Raw genomic sequence first — 23,513 nt, forward strand, 5'->3', positions numbered from 1 at the left:
GTGAAGAATTTCCTGAAGGAATACAGAATCGGTAGAATACCCTCAAAAAACTAAACCTTTAGTTCATTAGTTTGACCCTGTGTCCAAACTAAAATTTTATGAGTTTTAAGGAACTTCAAAAGACTGAACCCAAAACTTCAATCTACTGAACACTGTTTAATGGCTAATTTTTTCAAATATTTTAAAATCCAAATAAAGGTTTCTTGTGCCCTAAATTTTCTAAAAATTTGGAAGATACTCCAAGTAATCTTGGGCAACATGAAATTACTTTTCTAAGTCAAAAGCACACTTGCTCTTTCAAAGCTCTCTCTTGCTCACTTATTGCAAAATCTGATTTGTTGAGAATACTGAAGTGTTGATCCATCCTACTCTGATTTCTACTATAGATCCTCATCTAGAGAAGGATATTGGTGAAATCTTACTTGAGCTTCAATCTTATTTCAATTTGATATTTAAATATTGAAGTATCTAGTGCTTGAGATAGTACTAATCTACTCTTGTGAGAGTGTTATTGTACGCAGAGATTATTTCGTGTTTTCTTGTAGTTCTTTGAGAATTCTAGGTTGTTAGATCATTGGACCGAGCGTGGGGTATCACTTGGAGAGGCATTGCTCTAGCCTACTAAAGGAATGTCTAAATGTGGGGTATCGCTTGTAATGGTTTGTTCTGCTTGGAAAGGAACAGTATAGTGGAATCCTTGGGTGGTATTGGCCTAACCCGAGGACGTAGGCTGGGGATAAGTCGAACCTCATAAAAAAGTGTAGTGTCACTCTCTTTCCTTACTCTCTTTACTTTTCAGCATATATAAATTTTGTGGTGTATGTAAAGTGCAGGTTGCTAAAAGTTGAAAACTATTATTAGAGAAGATTTTTAATAAAAGAAAATATGTTGTGATTAAATTTTTGTAGAAACCTAAAAAGAGAGTACTTTGTTTAATCGTTTTCAGAAATCTTTACTAAAAGAAGTGCAAACAAATTTTCATTCAATACAGGGCTTGAAACAATTTCACACATTCATAGGGTTGCAAAAGCTAAAAGTGCTAAAGCGCTACATACTTTATCTTGGTTTGGTATTATTGGTTGTTTACTTTAAAGTTATTGATTGATTTATGATTGTTTAAGTTTTGGTTTACTTGTGGTGTGTTAAGTATTAGTTTGTGGATTGATTAAGTGATTAAAAAGCTTTACTGTGTGTTTGTTAAAGTAACAAGTGGTTAAGAATTCTTGAAAAGAATTAAAAAAAAATTGAATAACCCAATTCACCCCCCTCTTGGGACTACACCTTAACTTTTAATTGGTATCAGAGTGGGATTAGAGCAAATCTTAATCAGTAGCCATATAAAGATTTAGATGGCATACGTAGGAGTAGCTCCCTTTGGACAGGGTCAATCCTCAACTAGACCACCCATCTTTTGTGGACTCAACTATACATTTTGGAAACAAAGAATGAGGATCTACCTTCAAACAATGGATTGGAAATCATGGAAGGTTGTCACACATGGTAACTTAATTCCTAGAAAACTAGTAGATGGAAAAGAAACACCTAAGGAAGAAAAAGACATGACTTAAATTGATCACCAGATGTTACAAGTAAACTCTAGTACTATTAATGCCTTATATTATGCGATTGACTAAATGAGTTCAATTGAGTCATGGCTTGCAAAATAGCAAAAGAAATAAGGGACAAACTAGAAGTAACTTATAAAGGCACCATTGATGTAAGAGATAATAGAATTGACATGCTTACTAGTGAATATGAAGCTTTTAGAATGAACCCAGAGGAATCTATCACAAATATGTATATTAGGTTCACTCACATCATGAACTCCCTTAATTCCTTAGGAAAGAATTACTCAACTTATGAAATAATTCAAAAAATCCTTAGAGCTCTTCCACCCATTTAGGAACCTAAAGCCACAACTATTACGGAAAGAAGAAACCTTAAGAAGACTTCTCTAGATGAACTTATAGGACCTCTTCTCACCTACAATATGGCTATGAATGAAAGAAATGCTGAAAACAAGAATAAAAAATCTAGAGCCCTTAAGGCAACAAAAAAAAGCTCTAGTGAAAAAGATGAAGATACAAGTGACTTAGATGATAAAGAACTAGCATTCATTACTAAGAGGTTTGGAAAATTCTTTAAATGAAACAAAATATTTTTCTAGAAAGTTTAAAGGGTCTATAATGACCTGAAAAATAATGGTATTTAAATAATAAAGAGAGAGGGAAATGGAAACATAAATAGAAAGAGGCAGTAGGGGAATAACCCGAAAGATTTTTCTCGTCGATGAGAAGATACCAAGAAGGGTTTTTGGGACGGACTGATATTCATCAATGAGGGAGGAAATTCATCGACGAAATTATTGAAAGACTCGTCGATGAGGTGACGTGGCTCGTCGAAGAATCTTGTAGTATAAATAGTGCTTAAACTCAGTTTTACACAGAATTTCAGTGCCGTTCTCTTCTTTCTCTCTCTCCTACGACCTCTCCCTCTTCTCTCTTTGATTTCGGCCACGTCAGTCACCGGATCGACAATCTGAGGCTAGTACGACGCTCCTAGTGGAGTTCTCTTCAAGTCTGCTAGAGCAGATCGTCGGTGGGGTAAAGTTGGAATTCATCCCAAGTCCAGGGTAAGGTCTTTCATTCAAAATTTGGCTTTTTAGCAGTTGTATAAAATGTTGTAGACATAAAAATAGTGACATTTTGTTTTGGCGAAAATTATTTTCAGGGTGTCGAGTAGGAAACCGTGCGGGTGTAGGACCCGTCTCACTAGGGGATTTTAGCAGGAGTCATGTAAGGGAAATATGCTATGTTAGGTACTTTTACTATGTTTCAGTATAAACAATACGTTTTTATCAGATGATTATTCACAATAGAAATTTATATAGTTTATCATTTATGTATAATATATTTGAAATTATTGTGTGGCTTGAGAATATGGGTATAGTAAAGAAACATGTTTTATAGTATTTTCAGAATATACAGCCAGTGGTTATGTTTTATTGTAATTATAGAATACCATGATTATACAGTTTTAAGTACCATGATTATACAATTTTCATTACCATGACTTACAGATTACAATTTAGTTAGAAATACAGATGACACAATTACAGTTTATTACAGTGTCATGGTTAATACAGTTATTATAGAATCATGGTAAAACAGCTAGTTGTATATAGAAATATATTATATAGTATCAAACCCTGTTGGACCATACAGCAGAGCACGGTATCGTAGCTATAGATATTCAATTCACAGTGCAACCACCTATTCAGATAATACGTGGTAGTAGGTCGATCATATAGTGCCCTAACATGGACAGGCTCCCCATCAGATATGGGTTGAGGAGGGCTGATCACACCGAGGGAGTATAGTGGTTTACCCTGGTTAGCCAGTCAGGGTAGATCCCGCCTACGAGCCGCACAACCCTATCATGAGAGCTTAAATCATATAACACAGTTATCCATAAGGAAGTTTTTAGTTATTATTATGCATACACAAATTTGCAAAGACAGAGATTATACATACGTACATTATAAGAATTTTGACTGGTAACCTAAAATTACAGATATGTTAAGCAATATGGAATTGGTGGTGGTTTCTGTTATTTGTATAGTATTCATAGATCCAGTTATATATGATTATATAGAAACCAATTTTCATAGTATTGTAACTCATTTGCCACACACTAGTAATAGCATATTTCATCTTACTGAGCGTGGGCTCATCCCAATTATTTTAACATATTTCAGGTGTTCTAGGTAGACGAGCATATCAGGCCCACAGATAGAGGGGCCTCAGTATTGCCCTGATATAAAAGTGAGTATTTTTGGGAGTATTTTTGTATAGCCCTAGCCCAATTGAGGGTATTTTGGGGAACAACCATACATGTATATTTTGGGAACATTTTAGCACTCTGGTATTGTATATAATTATCTGTGGTTATGTATATTTGATTTCCACTTCTCGCTGCTTAGATTGATGATTGGGTTTAATTCAGTGTGGTATCAGAGCATTTTAAATGTTATAGTATATAAAAAAAACCATTTAAATAGCAGGTCATTACAGGGTCAAAATTTGAAAAAGGAGAAACTAGTAAAAAGGAAAAGAAGAAAGAACCCCCCTACTTGTTACAATTGTAAAAAGGTTGGACATATTAAACATGATTGTCCACGAGTCAAAAAAAATGCCAAAAAGAAGAAAAAGAAGGCAATGAAAGCTACTTGGGTTGATACCAGCTCAAGTGAATCAGATAATGAATCAAGTGACCAAGAGGTCACTTACTTTATGGCTTGGGACGATGAGGAAAGCTCCTCATCCAAATCAATTAATGATTCTTGTAATGATTCATCTAACAAATCCAATGATGAAAGTATACCATCTTATGAAGAATTACAAAGTGAATTATTCAAGATTCATAAGATTCTAGTCAAAGTAACCAAACGGTATATATCATTGAAAAATAAGAATGAAGCTGTAATGAGAGAATTAGAATCTTTAAAACTTGCTGAAAGAGAAAAAGATTTAAAAATCAAGAGATTAGAAAGCAAGAATGAAAAGGTGATAAAAAAAAATAAAAGACCTAAGATCTCCAAATCATAAGAAAGACATATATTTTCGAATTAGAAAGTAAAATAAGTAAGATGTCTCAAGATCAAGTAAGCGTGCAAGAAAAGGGTAAAAATATACAAGACGTAGAAATCAGTAATCTTAAAAGAAAAAATGAGGATCAAGCTAAAATAATTTACAATTTCACTAGAAGAAAAGAGAACTTCGATAGAATGATTGGTGCACAAAGAATGTCTTTGAATAAAGAAGGCATATGATTCAATGGAGTTGAAAATATAAGGAAAAAGAACCTCTATATGGGGTACTTTACGAAAGCCTCCAAAGATTATGCTAGCACCTCCTTTAATGCTTATACTCACACTACATGTTTTCTATGTAAGAAGAGAGGACACATTAAGTTTGAATTTCCATTAAAGAGGAAAGATGTGAAAATTAGATAAGTTTGGAGAATAAAAGAATCAACTTCTTCTAAACCACCTACACCCAAGAAAGTATGGGTGCCTAGATAAAAAGCCTAGTTCACAAACTAAGGACTCCAAAGATAGTAGGATTAGTCATTCCCTTTTAGAAATTAAGAAAGCTACTTAATCAAATTTTTGACAAGGATAATGAACTAGTTGAAATAAAGAAGAGCTTATGAGATAATTACAAAATGTCATTGGTAGCCTCAAATCAAGAGAACCTTAATTGAACATAACTTATCTTCTAAGAACAAGGAAGTTATATGTCTCAAAAAGCAATGCTAAAAATATGCTTGAGGCCTAATAATTTGATAAAGCATAGTAGGGAAGTAATTTAGGAAGGTTTTAGGATAACAATAGAAAGATTTTTGAAAATTTATAAACTTCAGATGAATGAGCTAGTAAGCTCAGATGACTAAACACTATAGCACCGAATGCTCAGATGACTGACCTTGGACCTTAGACGGCTAAGGTGCTATTGCCCATTTAGTTTCCTAATTCTAAAAATCTTTAGAAGACTAAACTAAATCTTCAATCTTTTGAGTTCTCGGGAACTATACATTTAATACTTTAAAACCCTAACTTCAAAGAAGAGTTTAAGAGCTTATAGACGACTATAACATTGAAACAAATAAAAACAAAAATGACATTGTTGGCCTAAATCATAGAATGATTCGTACAAGGCTTAACTTAGAAAGTATTAAGATTTAAAAAGCAATATGAATTTTGGGAATTTATATGAAATCAAAAGAAATAAAATTTGTAACAAATTGAGCTTATTGCAAGAGTATTGATTAAGAAAAGATATTTGAGTGAAATGAGAGATATTTGAGAAACTTGAGCAACATGAGAACAATTTGAGCAAAATTGTAGTACAATGCACAAATGATAATAACATGTTCCATGCTTATATGATATACTGATATGCTACATACTTACATGCTAAGTGTTGATGAGCATATGTGGTGAGATACTAATGATATGATAATATGAACTAAATGTTGAGCTATGACTATGCTAAAATGCTGACATGTATGATATCTTGATATTGTCAAAGACATGATAATGACTTGACTTATATTGATGATTTATGGCTCACTATACATTGCAAATTTGAGTATGAAACTATTGAGCATGATTATGAAGAATGAATCTTGATATGATATTGATATATGAGTATGAAATTAATTCTTGACCATATCAGTTTACATGCTAATGATGGATCACATTATATATCTCTTGCATGATTGACTAATGGATAAACATGTTATGATAAATGCTAGCTTATGGACCTTGTTATTACAATCTAAATGCAAAATTTTTTTGGTCCTTAGTACCTTAGCATAAGATAAATTTAAAAGCATGATTGGTAATCTTGACACCTTTATAAATACATAGCTTATACTTCAAGAATGAAATTATAAATCTATTGAATATGAAATACATTTCATTCAGGGGGAATTAGACTTGATAAATAATGATATCATGATTTGTGTTTATTACTGGAAATCATTGAAAATTATGATATACAATCTTTTGTATTTCTTTCATGCTAGTTTGAGACTTTTTGTTAATCTTATTATGCATGATAAATGCAAAGTTTCTGTTTTGAGCCTTCACTAGATCTATACTTATTCTTATGGTTCCTTATTGTCTTAGTATTTATTCGTTTTTCTTGATATCTTATTCTTTTTTTATTGATTTCAAAAGGGGGAGAAATTTTGGGCAAAAATTAAGCATGATATCTTGAATGATGTGATTTTGACATATGAGCATGATATTGAAATTAATATTGAAATTGATCTTGATATTGCAAATATTGTTAAGTTGATGTTTATTGTAAAGGGGAGTCTTTTTAAGGCTTACTCAATTTCTTGCTCCTTGTTTGTCATCATCAAAAAGGGGGAGTTTGTTGGCCTTATAAGGCTTAAAATCTTATTTTGATGATAACAAATAAAAGCAATTTAACATATTTGGTTAAGTGATGATATTTCAGGACTCAAGTATGTGAATATAAGGTCAAATGCTCACAAGGATCATTGAAAGCTTATACTCCAAAGAAAGATGATTAAATGAAGCTTAAAAGGCATGGATTCATAGATGATCTAGTAAAGTTCGAAGATCATGAGATCATGAATATTAAAGAGAACTTGCTAAAAGCTTAAAGTATATTGAAGCTTTAAGACAAGAAGGAGTCAAAGAAAGACAAGCATGAAGACTTAAATGCTTAAAATGTCAAAAGTCCTAAGAAGTCTTTATGTAAGTACTTAAAGTTTAAATATCTTATGGAAATATGTTGAAAGTTCTTTAGGGGTAGTTATGGACTTAGAGACCTTATTTAAAACCCCAGAAAATGTTTTATGAAAAATCAAAGCAAGAGAACAAAAATGTTTTTGAAAACTAAAACTGAAAAAAATAGAAAATGGTCTGCCCAGATGAATGAAATTGATTGCCAGAAGACTGAAGAGTCACTTCAGAAGACTAAAGATTTCATTTCGTCTACTAAACAATTTCTTCAAAAAACTGAAGAATTAGTTCAGTTTGTTGAAAAATTTCCTGAAGGAATACAAAACTGGAAGAATACCCTCAGAAGACTAATCCCTTAGTTCAGTCATCTGACCCTGTGTCCAGACTAAAATTTTCTGAGTTTTAAGGAATTTCAGACGACTGAACTCGACACTTTAGTCTATTGAATACTGTTTAATGAATAATTTTTTTTAAAATGTTTTAAAATCCAAATAAAGGTTTTTTGTGCCCTAAATTTTCTAAAAACTTGGAAGATACTCCAAGTAATATTGGGCAACACTGTTGACTTAGGTGTAATCCCAAGAGGGGGGTGAATTGGGTATTTTTAAAATCTTTTTGAATCTATCTACCACTTAATCCGTACTTGTATATTTAGCAAATCAATCTTAGGGATTTATAATAAACAACAAATTCAATTTACCAATGAGTTCTTATTACCCAATTAATTGTGTGCAATGTTATTCAAACTACACATGCAATATGAACAGTTTAAATGTAGTGCTGAAGTAAAGAGTAAAGGGAAGAGAGAAGACAAACGCAATTTTTACGAGGTTCAGCCAACTCGGCCTACGTTAGGGAAGAGAGAAGACAAACGCAATTTTTACGAGGTTCAGCCAACTCGGCCTACGTTCTCGCCTTGAGCAACCACTCAAGGATTTCACTAAAATCCATGCTCCTTAAATTGGGACGAAACTTCCTTTAAAATCCGCTGCTTACAAGAGGTATAGTTCCCTCCTACTCCACTATTTACAAAAGATACAACTCTCTCCTCAAACACCGGTTCACATACCGAACCGTGTATATTATAGAATTTGTAAAAACACTCAAAGATGCTTCCAAACAAAAGCTCATGAATACAATTCAAATTTCTAATACATTAACATATGATATAACTTGAAGCTCATAATGTTGGAAAACGATACAATCGTTTATGTATGATATGCTTCAATACACAAATTCCTTTTTATCAAATCTCCCAAAAATATTTTTATAAATCAATACTTTGGAGAATATTAGGGTTTGAGTTGTCTTTGCTAAAATGCACAAATATATCTTTTGTGAACTTATCAAAAAGCTTTGAAGATTATATCAATTACAATAAAAAAAAAAAAAGGTTCCTTTCAAATATTCAATCTTAACCCAATCTTTGTTATATGCAAGTATGTGTGTGTATATATATATATAACGATGTTCAACACTCACAAGCTGAATATATTGTTGTTCAGAAAAATATCCCTCAATAAAATGTATATTTATAAAAACCAAGGATATTTAATCAAGCGTTAATATATCTAAAATATAGATCCTTTAACAACCACACACTAAAATCAAATCTTTTTATCCAATGAAGAAAAACAAATCTTTTACCAAGCAGTGAGATTATCTAGATATAACATTTACTTACTCTCTATCACTCGGCACATTTTAACTATATATTTCTAAATGAGTGGTTCTTTGAAAAATATATATCTCAATGACAAAGTAAACTTTTTCAAGTAATGAACTTGTTAAACAAAATCTTTATATGGTTAAGAATGCTTAAGATCAAATTCTCTAAAGATATTCAATAGCAAGTGATCAAACTTCAATACCACGATGAAATACAAAATGTATACGTGGGTTCCCTTTTGATTTTTCTGAGTTGATTTGCTCAAAGACAATGAGTAGAATGAAGTGCAGGCAATCGTATATCAATCAGCTCAACTTTCTTTATTCTCTTTCAATAAGATGTGTTCTTCTTTTCTTGTGTGTCCTTAGCCTTCCTACTAGGGTTTAGATATAAAGTATAAATAGTGTCTTACCCTTAGAATTGATCTCAACCGTTGGATCAAAAGATAGCTCACATGTTTACATAATAAAAATTAAATTTTTAATCTTTCTAGCAAGTTCAAATGACTGAGGTCAAGGGCCTGGACGATCGAAGTCATTTTTATCCTTTGAAAAAATAGCCTAGACACAAGATCAGATAACCGAGGTCAAGGATCAGATGACCGAAGTGTCGAGTTCAGACGAACAAGGTCAAAGTTCAGTCATTTTAGGTGTTTCTGCCAGTTTCTGTTTTTCACCCAAAAATTTTCAAACGTCTGAGGAAATTCTTTAGTTAACCGAACTTAAAGTTTAGTCAACCAAAGTCTCCAATTTTTGCATATTTACTTTCCAATTCAAAAATCTGTTTTTTTTTTTTTTTTTCTTTCTTTCTTGGCTTTTTTATAAAACATATATTCCATAATTTTAAAAGTATTTCAAGATCCATGAAAGTCCCCTAATGATATACATGAAATGCGGGAATCCTAAAATCATTCTAAGGTATATGTTGAGCCTCAAATTGAATCATATGAAAATGTAAATACATGAGGTCTAAGTACCCATTCCCAAGATGTACTTGAACTTTGCTACTTGTATCTTGATTCTCGTATTCTTTGAGTTTGATGGATCTTGCCAAGATATGTAAGCTTTACTCTAGGGCTTCCATGACTCGTTATCCTTCCATGCATGCTTAATATAAGTCATTTTCACAAACTTAATGCACATATCAAATACCAAGTGATTTGTCATTATCAAAACCGGATTGAACTCATAGAGTTAACAAACACGAAATTACTTTTCTAAGCTATAAATACATGGTTTTGCAAGCTAAAAGCACACTTGCTCTTTCAAAGCTCTTTCTTGCTCATTTATTGCAAAATCTGATTTGCTAAGAATACTGAAGTGCTGATCCATCTTACTCTGATTTCTATTGTTGATCCTCATCTAGAGAAGGATATTGGTGAAATCTTACTTGAGCTTCAATCTTATTTCAATTTGATATTTAAATATTGAAGTATCTAGTGCTTGAGATTCTACTAATATGCTATTGTGAGAGTGTTATTGTACGCAGAGATTATTACTTGTTTTCTTGTAGTTCTTTGACAATTTCGGGTTATTGGATTGTTGGACTGAGTATGGGGTATCGTTTGGAGAGGCGTTGCTCTAGCCTACTGAAGGGGTGTCTAAGCTTGGGGTATCGCTTGTAATAGTTTGTTCCACCTAAATAGGAATGGTATAGTGGAATCCTTAGGTTGTATTGGCCTAAGGCGAGGACGTAGGCCGAGGATAAGCTGAACCTCATAAAAAACGTGGTGTCACTCTCTTTCCTTACCCCTTTATTTTTCAACATATATAAATTGTGAGGTGTATGTAAAGTGCAGGTTGCTAAAAGTTGAAAATTGATATTAGAGAAGACTCTTAATAAAAGAAAATACGTTTTGATTAAACTTTTGCAGAAACCTCAAAAGGGAGTACCTTGTTTGATCATTTGCGGAAATATTTATTAAAAGTAGTGCAAAAAAATTTTCATTCAAGACAAGGCTTGAAACAAACTCATACATTGACAAGGTTGCAAAAGCTGAAAGTGCTAAAGAGCTTCATACTTTATTATGGTTTGGTATCTTTGGTTGTTTACTTTAAAGTAGTTGATTGGTTTTTGATTGTTTAAGTTTTGGTTTACTTGTGGTGTGTTAAGTATTGGTTTATGGATTGATTGGGTGTTTAAAAAGCTTTTTTATGTGTTTGTTAAAGTAACAAGTGGTTAATAATTCTTGAAAAGAATTAAAATAAAATTTTAAATAACCCAATTCACCCCCCTCTTGGGACTTCACCTTAACTTTCACAATTATTACACGCTTATATTCTCTTCATCTCTCCAATGGAACTTTAAGCTCAAAAAGGAGTCCATGGAAAAAGTCTGTATCTAAAGGTGGCTTAACCTTCATGTCTTGAGTAAGCTACAAGACCTAGACTTATATCTCACCACTAGATGTCACCTTTAGGCTAGCAAATGCAAAAACAAAGACTAGTTGGGTAAAAGAAATCCAGCAAATAGGAGGAAAGGTTGAGTTTTATAAACTTAGAGTTTGATGTCAAAAACTGAGGAAATGAACGAATGGCTCAACGGTACCTCACAAGGTGTTATAGTCACCACGAGTGTTCTATGAGTGCTCTCAAAGAACTCTAGACGCTACAAATCACATGTAAGTGCTTTTTAGCCTCATGAAGTACCATGTAAATACAAAAGTTTACACAATAGTATTAACCCAAACATACCACTAGTCACTCCTCCTGGAGTAGTACAAGTACGACGGCCATGTTATGTGAACTTCAAAAAAAGCATGCAATCATATAGCATTCAACAATTTACGACAGTAATACATGTATCCATTAAATTTAGAATATAAATAGCAGCGAACAGTGGATAGTATTGAGTTCAGTGTAGTATTGTTATTCATTTAGGCATTTAGACATGAATGTTATGAGATGATGAGAGCATTTAATTTAAATAATTATGAAAATGATGCTCCTTCTAAGTTATGTATATATTCAACTTATGCCTTTTTCAAATTTTCAAATCCTTAACAAAGTGTTTATAATATTTTCAATGATTTCAGCTCGGCAATGAATGTTTTAGGCTTATCGAACCAAAAACACATAAATGAATGCTTATTTAAATGAACTAAACCTATATTGCCTCATTTCTCATGATTCATAACTTTCACTCATCCTTTCAAAAATATTTTAACGTTGAAGCTTATCATAATTATCGATGAACATGGTTTTCTTTTTTTTGGAAAAAATTTTAATAAAATTTTGGCAGCATACCGCCTGTAAATTAGAAATTTTCCTATAAAACTTGCACCTGATAGGTTCAAATAGATCATTTATAAGAAGTTCAAGGCACACGAGAACCTATATCCACTACCAGCATGCAATACACATCAACTGCATCCACCGTGCAGGAGACATTCTAGATATGCAATTATGTAACATTCAACAATTCACGATAGTAGTACATGTATCCATTAAATTCAAAATATCCAATAAGTAAAGCTATCATCCATACAAGATGAATAGTTATCATATGAAAATTTCCCAACTAAACAAGATATACAACTATAATAACAATAAAAAAAAAATTGTACGCATTATGCAACCATATCAAGTAATTAGAAATGACGACATCCAAAAGCAAGATTGATCCATAAGGAGGATGCATTTAGAAGGAGCACATAATCAAAATGACGGTCCGCTCAAAAGGAAGCCGCAAAAAAAATGATGGAACTTTCACAAGGATGATGCATCCAAAAAGTGCAACACTAATGGAACTTTTTGAAACAAGAAAGATTAAAAAATAATACTATTCTCCAGTCATATCTGTTTGTAATATAAATTTTTTACAGTAATCATGCAAACTATCTATAACTACATAATATAAAAATTGCCCCAAATATGAGACTTTGGTTCTTCCCTGAATTTGTACTTTTCCTAGAGAATACATGTAATGCTTCTTCTCGTTTTAGAAGGGCGTGACAGTTATGACTTTTTGTTCCTAGCATGACCGGTGCAAACTGCAAGTGCACAGTATCGTAGTTTTATAATATAATGATGTGTAGAGTATCGTCCTCAGGGATTGATGTCTTAATTTTACCAAGTACCGAAATTTTACTAACCTTGATTTTATTTAGAAAAATTAATAATTTTAGACTGCAAAATTTAAACAAAGCTACTTTAAATAAACTATTTAGGAGAATTTAAAACTGGATACCGCCTGTCAAATTGATGATGGTGAAAACTTCTAGAAAACCGATTTCACCTAGTTTCTCACTATGCTTTACTCATTTAGCTAATTTAACTTCGTTTTCTCTATTTGTTAGCAAATCGCCAATTTTTCCAAAAGCCTCTTTCGATAGTCAATCGGAACCTATTCTTATTTATTATTTAACATAAGAGTATGCAAATTAATAGCGCAAGAACGCAGTAAGACCCTCGATTTTTAATGCTACGTAGGTTCATACAAGTCTTTCGATCTCTATATTTACCTATGCTGAATTATCCAAGATCCATCTTATAATCTCCTCTTTCGGTAGCAAATCACAAGACTAAAATCATTTAATTAATGGCCAGTTAATTAAAAACATTAGACACAGAATAACTCAAACAAATATTAATGAAAACTACTTCAGATTAGTATCAAAGAGCAAGCATAGTTCGAAACTGGTTACATCGTTTTCCTAGAATTCAAAAATTTAGTTCATTCCGAAAATTAAATCCAACATAACAGATTTCACCATATTTTCTTCAATTTGGAGCGTATAGAAAAGATCAACACTCGCCGCACCGCCGTCGCGCGTCACGAACACCCCGAACACCGCCTTTGTTCGCCGCCTTCCGATTCTGAAAAGATAGTATTTTTTTCGTGCTTCCAATCTTCGCAGCGCCCCCAAAAGAAAACCACAAGAAGCTCCTCAAGAAATAATTTTTCCCAAGAAACTTTTTGTGGTTTGGCTTCCCTTGTGTGGCTACCCAAAAAAAAAAATTCTTTCTTTCTCCTATGATGCAGCCTTCCTCTCCAGCCCCCAATGCTCAAACCTTTTTTTTTTTTCTATGGTCTGGCCTCTCTTCCCCCAGCCCCAGTGCACACTGCTCTCTCTCCCTCTTTTCTTGCACACGGCACTCTCCCAAGGAAACCCTCCCTTGTTGACTTTTCCATCCTTTCCTTTTGTCCTTTCTTTCTTTGCTTTTCTTTTCTTTCTTTTTTTCATTCCATTCTTTTGTCTTTCCTTTGTATGTACCCAGCGCACACTGCCCTTATGAGATGACCCGGCTGCATGGCTGGGTCACATCTCATTTTTTGATTTTTTGATTTTCTTTTTTTTTTTCAAAGGTACATGAACTGCCCTCCTCTTTCAAGCCCACTTTCGACCCTCTTACAGCTTGTAACTCTCAATTATTTAAACATAAAAGATGTAGAGCTCTTTTTTATATTTTCCTAGAATTTTGAATCATCTCAATCGGAGCTCTTATGAAAAAGTTACGCCAAGATTACGAAGAATTGTTGAAAAAATCCATAAAACGGCGTATGCTAACTTCACGTCTGATTTTGGCCTTGATGCTGCCAGTATTTTGCAAAACACAAAACACTAAAATTGTAGATTGTTTTCTTATCTTTCTACGACATCTTGAATCATCTAAATCAGAGGTTATATGAGAGAGTTACGCATAGATTGCAAAGTACTGTCGGTTTTTTTTAGCTTCCAACAATTGCTGTGCAATAAAAAACACCAAAATTTCATACATTACTCAAAAAAACCCAAATTTTATAAATAGAACACAATGTTAGAATATTGAGAGTAATTAGGCATTTAAATACAAAATATCATTTGCAATGCATGAATTAAAGCACCTAATTACGCAATTTAAGCGCGTAATCACACCCCCCAACTAAAGTTTTGCTAGTCCCTAGCAAATAACGTGAATGCAATTTAGGGTGATGTCATACCAATTTCAATGAATGAATACACAGGCAACACAATCATACCCTTTCACATACAGGAATATCACCAAATTACACACAAACTCATTCATACCCAATTCATGCAACTCCGAAGTAAGTCATTCATGCAAATCTCATCATTATATAGCCATTAAGAACAGTAAACTCACGTAAAATTAACCAGCGAGCACAATTCAGAGTTAATGTAGCCATATAAATTCAAGTATAAATAGGTGAAATCTTGAAGCACGTGTAATGAGTGTGACTCGTTACACCCAGGATATCCATGGACACCTAAAAAACTATCGCTTTGACTCGGCCTAATTGGTATACTCTCAAAAACACTCAAAAAGGATGGGTTCACTCATCGTATGTGAGGAGGAGTGTCATGATCAAACATCCCACATACTGCAAGGAACAAACGCTAAATGTATGGAGTGGACTAGTCTGAAAAGGATCAAGCCTATTTAGGAGGTGTCAGGTCCTTCACCCTAGCATCTTCTCACCTACTCGCCATGTCCAACCGAGACCACCCTAGATCAACTTATTCACAAACTAGGCGTGAATACATCTAAGGCATTAGGCGGGTGAAGAGTCTTCATATGTGGATAACATGCGTCTTGTCCTTGACTTTTGTTGTAGTTGTGTGGAGCAGGTATTAATCTTTCACCTCTTCTAGGGTATTTCTATTTCTCTTTTTCTTTCTTCTGCTCATTTTTCAATTTCTTTCTTTTCATGGTCAATTAGGACAATCATAACACTTCTTTTATTGTTTTCATACCACCCATATGCATTAAACTCGAACAAGAGTCCATGAAATAGTCTATTTCTAGGGGTGGTTCGGCCTTCACATCTTGAGTAGGCTACAAGACCTAAGTTTTTATCTCCCCACTAGATGCCACCTCTAGGCTAGCAATTCAAAAACCAAGACTAGTGTGCAAAGAGTATCCAGAAAAAAATATAGGGAAAGTTGAGTTTCATGAACTCTGAGTTGATGTCAAAACTCAAAAGAGCAATAAATGGCTCAACCGTACCTCACAAGGTGTCAAAGTCTCCACGGGCGCTCTCTCAGTGTTCACAAGGAACCCTAAGTGCTACAAGTCACGTGAACGTGTATTTTTTTTTTAGCCTCAAGAGATACCATGTAGATACAAAAGTTTATATAGTCAGATTAACACAAGTGCACTACCAATCAACTTTCAATGAGTTACGATTCCTAGTTTAGCCATATAAATAGAAACTACACATAAATGACCCAATGTGTACTCCTAGGTTATATGCAGGTATATGAAGGGCATAAGTAGCATCATTCACACACATTTTTTTTTCAATGTTATTCAAAAATGAGAAGGATTGAAGAAAAGAAAGAAACTTCCCTGACTTATTGGTGAATCCATAGAAGAATTAAGATTTCAGCTCTGTACTCGTGCCAAATAAACCTGCATCAAAAATCTAATTTATTCAGAAGTGCATAGATAAATTAATAAAGTAATAAAGATAAAAGAAATAAACAAAGGAAAAACTCCATGGGTTGCCTCCCATAAGCGCTTGTTTTAGCGTCTCCAGCCAGACGTTTCAGCCTTCATCAATGAGGATCTTCAAGAGGAATAAATGCACAGTTCCTCTCCATTTGTTCTCCATAGTAGTGCTTCAATCTCTGACCATTCACTCTGAATATGTTCCCTGGGAAGAGTTTTAATCGTGAGTTGAAGAGTAGAACCTGTTGTCTTGGAGCAAACTCACACCTAAGAATCTGTTTTTCATGCCACTTCTTCGTCTGCTCTTTGTAGATTTTTGCATTTTCATACGCATCACCCAAGAATGCATAGCGAAAATGATCAGGGAATTGTTTCAACTCTAGAGATATAGGTTGTTGCGTCTTTCCTTTAGAGATTACAGAATACGTCCTTGCTACCATAGGTTCTAGCCTCCCCACACGTTGCTGTGTTGTAATCTGCTGCAAGGATCATTCTAGGTGATCAACTTGTACATCTTTTTGAAAGACTTTTTCTACACCTTGCTGAATGACATCTACCCGAAAGCAAGTGCTTGGATCTTCTGGGAATCACATGTCTTGGTAGATGTTGAACATAACCTCTTCCTTATCCACTCTCAATGTTAACTCACCCTTTTGAACATCAATTAAAGCCCTTCCAGTGGCCAAGAATGGTCGGCCAAGAATTAGCGGGACTTCTTGGTCTTCCTCCATATCTAACACCACAAAATCAGCAGGAAAAATAAATTTATCCACTTTTACCAATACATCTTCTATGATTCCACGTGGATACTTGATGGATCGGTCTGCTAGTTGCAACGAAATGGTTGTTTGCTTCATCTCTCCAAGTCCCAATTTCCTGCAAACAGAAAGTGACATAAGATTAATACTAGCACCAAGATCACATAAAACTTTATCAAAAAATAAATTTCCAATAGTGCAAGGCAAAGTAAAACTCCCTAGATCTTTTAATTTTTAAGGCAATTTCTTTTGAAGAATAGCACTACACTCCTCGATAAGTTTCATTGTTTCGAACTCCTCCAACCTTCTTTTCTTTGAAATGATCTCCTTCAGAAATTTGACATAGTTTGGCATTTGTTCCAAGGCATCTGTAAGAGGAATATTTATGTGAATTTTCTTAAAAATATCCAAAAACTTAGAAAATTGCTTATCTAATTTTTTTTTTTTAAAACGTTGAGGATAAGGAAGTGGAGTAGAGAGAATAGGAGGATTGTTAGGAAATGAAATTGATGGAAGCGTGTCCGTCTCTCTTGGTGTATCATCCACAATCTCCTCTTCTTCCCCTTTATTCTTGCTTTGGCCATTCTTTTCAGGTGTAGGCGTGGACATGGTTTCCTTTGCTGGTGATTTATTAATTTCTCTTCCACTCCTAAGTGTGATGACATTGCATTGTTCCTTAGGATTCACTTCTGTGTTACTAGGAAAAGTTCCTCTCTGTTGGGCATTTATAGTCATGGCCAGTTGCCCAATTTGTATTTCAAGGTTCTTCATAGTGGCTCCCATATTGTTGCAATGAGTCTCAATGTTGTCTAGCCGTGCATCTGTCTTTTTAAACCTTGCTTTTGTCTCCTCAACAAAAGATATCATGACATCCTCAAATGACATCTTCTTCTCACCTTGATGACTTTCAAATCCTGCAGGAGGTTGCAGCACATTCCTTGTATTTCCATAAGACAAATTATCATGATTTTGAAGCCCTGAATGGTAATATTGTGGCAAAGGATCACCACGATAATTGTAGTTCCGATTATTGATGTATTGAACCTGTTCTTGACTCGCTCCAATGCTCGGATCTGTCCTACTTGTAGCTGTCACATATTCTGCACCTTGTGGTATCCTCTGGGTTGTCAAAGATGAAATCTGATGAGACAAAGAAGCAACTTGAGCTGAAAGTGCAGCAAACGGCTCCAATTCATGAATTCCAGCAACTTTCTTAACCATAGTTCTTTCAGTTGGCCATTGATAGTTATTTGAGACCATATCTTCCAAAAGAGCAGTAGCACCCTCAGGTGTCTTTGACATCAAAGTTCCCCCAGATGCAGCATCAACTAAAGTCCGTGTTTGCCCATTTAACCCATTATAGAACATCTGAATTTGCAACCAATCCGGGAATCCATGTTGTGGGCAGCGTCGAATCAAATATTTATACCTTTCCCATGCTTCATAGAGTGATTCAAAATCATGCTGCTTGAATTGACCAATCTCACTCCTGAGTTGAGCTGTTTTTGCAGGTGGAAAGAATTTAGCTAGAAATTTTTCTGCCATGTCCTGCCAACTAGTAATACTCCTAGGTTGTAGCGACTATAGCCAACCTCTTGCTTTGTCCCTCAAAGAGAAAGGGAATAATCTCAGTCTAATGGTGTCTTCAGTAACACCATTGATCTTCACAGTATCAAAAATCGCCAAAAACATCGCCAGATGGATATTGGGATCATCAAGTGGCGATCCACTGAATTGAGCCTGCTGCACCACGCTGATTAATGCGGGTTTAAGCTTAAAATTGTTGGCATTAATGGGCTGGCGTCTGATACCCGAATAATTGTCATTCAAAACTGGTCGCACATAATCCTTCAAGGCGCGTGGCTGCGCACTATCTTGTCCATTGTCCATGGTTAATACCCTCTTTTTCCTTAGTGCTCTAAGCGTTCTTTCAATCTCTGGATCAAAATGAATAATGGCACGTGTTCTAGCACTGCGCATCCAACATAAAAAAAACACACTAGAAATACAAAAAAATAATAATAATAAAATAAAATAAAGAAAAGAAATAAATAAAAATATAAAAATAAAATTCTAAATTAAAACCAAGATTACTTTGTATCGATATTGGTAAAAATAAGATAAACTCAATCCCCGGCAACGGCGTCAAAAACTTGACCGGTGCAAACTGCAAGTGCACGGTATCGTAGTTTTATAATATAATGATGTGTAGAGTGTCGTCCTTAGGGATTGATGTCTTAATTTTACTAAGTACCGAAATTTTACTAACCTTGATTTTATTTAGAAAAATTAATAATTTTAGACTGCGAAATTTAAACAAAGCTACTTTAAATAAACTATTTAGGAGAATTTAAAACTGGATACCGCCTGTCAAATTGATGATGGTGAAAACTTCTAGGAAACCGATTTCACCTAGTTTCTCACTATGCTTTACTCATTTAGCTAATTTAACTTTGTTTTCTCTATTTGTTAGCAAATCGCCAATTTTTCCAAAAGCCTCTTTCGATAGTCAATCGGAACCTATTCTTGTTTATTATTTAACATAATAGTATGCAAATTAATAACGCAAGAACGCAGTAAGACCCTCGATTTTTAATGCTACGTAGGTTCATACAAGTCTTTCGATCTCTATATTTACCTACGCTGAATTATCCAAGATCCATCCTATAATCCCCCCTTTCGGTAGCAAATCACAAGACTAAAATCATTTAATTAATGGCCAGTTAATTAAAAGCATTAGGCACAGAATAACTCAAACAAATATTAATGAAAACTACTTCAGATTAGTATCAAAGAGCAAGCATAGTTCGAAACTGATTACATTGTTTTCCTAGAATTCAAAAATTTAGTTCATTCCGAAAATTAAATCCAACATAACAGATTTCACCATATTTTCTTCAATTTGGAGCGTACGGAAAAGATCAACACTCGCCGCACCGCTGTCGCGCGTCACGAACACCCCGAACACCGCCGTTGTTCGCCGCCTTCCGATTATGAAAAGATAGTATTTTTTTCGTGCTTCCAATCTTCGCAGTACCCCCTAAAGAAAACCACAAGAAGCTCCTCAAAAAATAATTTTTCCCAAGAAACTTTTTGTGGTTTGACCTCCCTTGTGTGTCTACCCAAAAAAAAAAAATTCTTTCTTTCTCCTATGATGCAGCCTTCCTCTCCAGCCCCCAATGCTCAAACCTTTTTTTTTTTTTTTTTCTATGGTCTGGCCTCTCTTCCCCCAGCCCCAGCGCACGCTGCTCTCTCCCCCTCTCTTCTTGCACACGGCACTCTCCCAAGGAAACCCTCCCTTGTTGACTTTTCCATCCTTTCCTTTTGTCCTTTCTTTCTTTGCTCTTTCCTTTCTTTTTTTCATTCCATTCTTTTGTCTTTCCTTTGTATGTACCCAGCGCACACTGCCCTTATGAGATGACCCGGTTGCATGGCTTGGTCACATCTCATTTTTTGATTTTTTGATTTTCTTTTTTTTTTTCAAAGGTACATGAACTGCCCTCCTCTTTCAAGCCCACTTTCGACCCTCTTACAGCTTGTAACTCTCAATTCTTAAAACATAAAATATGTAGAGCTCTTTTTCAGCTTTTCCTATAATTTTGAATCATCTCAATCGGAGCTTGTATGAAAAAGTTACGCCAAGATTATGAAGAATTGTTGAAAAAATCCATAAAACGGCGTATGCTAACTTCACGTCTGATTTCGGCCTTGATGCTGCCAGTATTTTGCAAAACACAAAACACTAAAATTGTAGATTGTTTTCTTATATTTCTATGGAATCTTGAATCATTTGAATCAGAGGTTGGATGAGAGAGTTACACACAGATTGCAAAGTACTGTCTGTTTTTTTTAGCTTCCAACAGTTGCTCTGCAATAAAAAAACACCAAAATTTCATACATTACTCAATAAAACCCAAATTTTATAAATAGAACACAATATTAGAATATTGAGAGTAATTAGGCATTTAAATACAAAATATCATTTGCAATGTATGAATTAAAGCACCTAATTACGCAATTTAAGCGCGTAATCACCTAGCATCTTCCATTCCTTTGTGTTTATGTATAGAACTATGTTCGATGCATTTCCATCGGGGAACTTTACTGATTTCAACCATTCAAAGATTTTATTCTTCTCATCCTTCGAAAATGTGTAACAAGCTGATGACATGAGAATTTTGTCCCCATCACGAAATTGGTGCAACTCAGGTCGTATTCCCATATCTTCCATATCCTGGCAAGCATTTGCAGTGTCTATTGTCTTCCCATTTATATCAAGTAATGTACCAATGAAATTCTCATAAATATTCTTTTCGATGTGCATGACATCCAAGTTGTGGCATAGTGGAAGATCTTTCTAGTATGACAACTCAAAGAAGATGCTTCTCTTTGTCCAATTCAACTCCCACTCAGCGCATCAGCGCTTTTTCTTTTTCTACTGGTCATTGGTTTCCCAAATTTTAGATCTCTGATCAACCTTAGCTAGTTTAATATCTCTTCCCCACTTAGTCGCTTTGGCAGCAACCTTCGTTCAGGTTTTCCATTGAAGCTTTTGATGCCACGAGTCCTCCGAGGATGTCCAGTTCATAGAAAATGGCAATGACACATAAAGCATAACTTGCGGCCATGCTTCAAGGATAAGTACCCAGCATCCTTAGTACATACTAGGCATGCTAAGTAACCTTTTGTGCTCCAACCTGATAGGTTGGCGTATGTGGGGAAATCATTAATTGTCCACAAGACTGCAGCATGCAGCCGAAATGTTGTCCCAGTTTCCATATCCAATGTCTCCACTCCTTCTTCTGATTAGTTGTATACCTCGGTTCACCACATTTCGGGCACTCGTTCACATTTTCATGTTCACCATAAAAGAGTGCACAATCATACCTACACGCATGCATTAAAGTGTAATCGAAACCTAATTCACACATGTATGTCTTCGCCTTATAAAAAAACTTAGGAAGTGTTTCTGTGATGACCCAAAAATATATATATATATATATATATATATATGATTAAAGTACAATAATAATAAAATAATAAAAATAGTCATTAAGTTAATATCAATACAGAAGTGTTTTTCTGTAGGATCCTTGATTCCATGCTTGATGCCTAAGAAAGACCTTGTCTTAGCGAGTGCTCAGAGACCATTGCGGCTCAGTCGCTCCCTGGAGGTCAGCCTGGTCAAAATGGAATTTCATAGGATAAACAGGATAGACACTATTTGTACACGTAAATAAGTATATATACATAAAATAGTGTTTTGACAGACATAATTTGTAGAAATACATAATAAGATAATAATAATATAGGTATCATATGTGGGGCCACAAGACTATGTGGGGTCCACATGAGTCCCGGAGCCACAAGACACTGTTTATATACGTAAATAAGTACATAAAATAATGTTTTAACTGATATAATTTGTAGAAATATATGATAAAATAATAATAATGTAAGTATCATATGCGGGGCCCACAAGACTGTGTGGGGCCCACATGAGTCCCGAAGCCGTATGGAGGTTTACACGAGTCTCGAAGCTAATTAGGATGCATAAAATCGTATAAGAATTATTCGAGTTACGTAGGATCCATTCGGGTCTCGAAGTTGTGTGGGGCCCACAAGACCATGTGGGGCCCACATGAGTTTTCAAAATTCAAATTAAATTCTTGTTCAAAAATAAATAATAAAATAAATAAATACTAAAAATAGTTTAAAAGTAATAACAATGATAATAATGATTAAGAAAAATAATAAAATAATAAAATAATTAATTAACTAATTGATTAATTAATTAGGTAAGTAATTAATTAAGAATTTATTTAATGGGAATGGTGGCAAGCACTCCCACATGGCCTCCATCCCCATCCCATACTCAACCCATACCTTGCCCATCCTTTGCCCATTCTTTAATTTTTAAAATTATAATTTCACCCATCTCCCCACACTTTTACAAATTCCATTTCTTCCCCAAAATTTTCCTATAAATAGGGAGCTCTCAACCTTCATTTTTCACAACAATTTTCCAAGGAAGAGAAGGATTAGTGAGTGAAAGAATTTGTGGTGGAGAGAGAATTTTTGAATAAATTCTCAATCACCCACTTTTTCCGATCTCATTTCTTAAAGATAATTATTGTGTTCGTAGCACACGGTAAAAGAAGAAGGTAAGTAAATTTTGATTATGTTAGTTTCTTTTTATTTTAAATTCATACCCGAGCTTATTTTGTACGTAAATTTTAATTATGTCAATTAGTTCCACAAAATTTTCATGAGTTTATTTTCACGCATATTTAATTATACCAGTTCTATCTTTAATATACTTGCATCTATTTTTGGGTTAAGAAATGTTCCAATCCCCTCGGGTAAATTTTCAGCATTTCTTTCTATTCAAAAATAAAATTATATATATA

General features: G+C 34.3%; 1 non-coding gene across 1 annotated transcript; it reads left to right on the forward strand.

The window, feature by feature from the left end:
* Window positions 1-18,493: 18,493 nt before the first annotated feature.
* On the forward strand, window positions 18,494-18,600 carry LOC131147315 (small nucleolar RNA R71). The gene has a single exon (XR_009134705.1). It is a non-coding gene; the product is annotated as a small nucleolar RNA R71 (small nucleolar RNA).
* Window positions 18,601-23,513: the final 4,913 nt, after the last annotated feature.

Source organism: Malania oleifera, chromosome 1 (genome assembly GCF_029873635.1).
Source record: "Malania oleifera isolate guangnan ecotype guangnan chromosome 1, ASM2987363v1, whole genome shotgun sequence".
In the NCBI taxonomy this organism is placed as follows: Eukaryota; Viridiplantae; Streptophyta; class Magnoliopsida; order Santalales; family Ximeniaceae; genus Malania; species Malania oleifera.